The sequence below is a fragment of the Phyllostomus discolor genome, chromosome 4, assembly GCF_004126475.2.
Source record: "Phyllostomus discolor isolate MPI-MPIP mPhyDis1 chromosome 4, mPhyDis1.pri.v3, whole genome shotgun sequence".
Lineage (NCBI taxonomy): Eukaryota > Metazoa > Chordata > Mammalia > Chiroptera > Phyllostomidae > Phyllostomus > Phyllostomus discolor.
In genome coordinates this window covers 47,854,121-47,855,689 of record NC_040906.2, presented here as the reverse complement: position 1 = coordinate 47,855,689, position 1,569 = coordinate 47,854,121, and positions in this window count along the sequence as shown.

The following is a 1,569-nucleotide window of genomic DNA, read 5'->3' as shown; positions in this document are numbered from 1 at the left end:
ATGAGGTCCCAGTGGAACCCCCGTTTTAATCTCTCCTGCCTTCTTTCTAAGTCTTGTTCTGCCCAGGGGCTCTGATCTTGTCAGAGAACTTGAGTCAGGCCTCACCAGTAGGGTCTTCAAACCAACGCTGCATGCAGAGGGTGAGGGAGGGAGATGGAGGCTCAGAAATCTGAGGTCCAGCCCTGCCTTCCTGAAGCTTCCACTCCAGGGTAAACATGGGCTAGTTTCCCACTCCCCATCCAACCCCAAAAGCTGCCAAACCTAGCAGGAGGTCTACAGACGTTCTCCAACAGCCATGGCATGGGGGTGGAAACAATGCAGTCACCACCCCTTGACTCACCTCCTGCCGAAAGGCTCTTTGAATCTCCCTGCCTGCAACCCCCTCATAAATCGTCTCTGGTCTGGCTTAGAGGAACTTTAAGCCAGAGTGGCAGGAGGTTTACCCATCCGGCCTCGATGAAAGGGCAAACGCTGGGCCATGCTAGGGCACAGCCTGCGCCCAGGGCGGGCTTTGAGGCAGCAATTAAACGTGGGCCAAGAAAGCCGAAGCCCCGGGGCTAGTGTCTCGGCTGACAGGGCTTTCTCCCCTGCTGCCGGGTGGGCAAGCAATTCCCAGCAACTTCTCCCAAGGAGATGTTTATCAACCGGCGCGCTCTGCCATCCCCTTTCTTTGGTAAACACTCTTTAAACAAACAACCCATCCGCTCTGTTATTGCCAAAGCTGCTCAGAGCCTTAATAAAAGCCCAGGGAAGATCAGAACCCGCGTCCAAGGCTGCTGCTTAATCCAATGAAGGCAATTTCCGAGGATAATTGCGAACATGTTTTAATGCATATGCATGAAAAAGGATTTTTTTCCGAGAGACCGACTTTACATGCTTATGTAATTGATTGAGGCGCTGACCCGCTATTCAAAATGTTATTTGAGAACCATCAGAATGCGTAAACTTGCAAATTGCCCAGCTTGTATCTGAATTAATACCTCATTCATCATCATTATAGGTTGATAAGTTAATTTAACCATTTCATTCTGCCTTAATGAGCTATAGTTAAATTAATGCCACATAATATATGAAAGTAACATTTAAATAGAAGCACTGGGCTGAGACAAGCTGAGGCTGCTGCTATTTGGGCTGAAATAAGGTGACATAAATCTTTTCTTCATTACACGACCCAGTCTGCTCCACCAGCAGTTATGAAGTATTTATTCATTCACTTTTCTTTTGCGAAGTTGCTTTGCCAAATAACATAGGTAAATTATGTGAGCTTGTAAATAATGCCTGAGGATGTATTTATTAAAATAAGATTGGGGTGGGGTGGGGGAATCTATAAAAAGGCATTTTCTCAGCAAGCTTAACAGTGCCCTAAGAAAGCTGGGCCCTCACTGCCAGCTTCCCCCATCTTAGCTCAGGCTGCCCACAAGGCTTTGGAGGATGCCCATTTCACTCCAAACCATTTGCTCTAGGTTGGAACCTCAGAAAGATCAGTGAGCCTGTTGTCCTACTTGCAAACTAGACTACTCACTTTCCTGCTTCCCTCCCTGGTCTCCTTCGTCTCACAGGGACACCCTG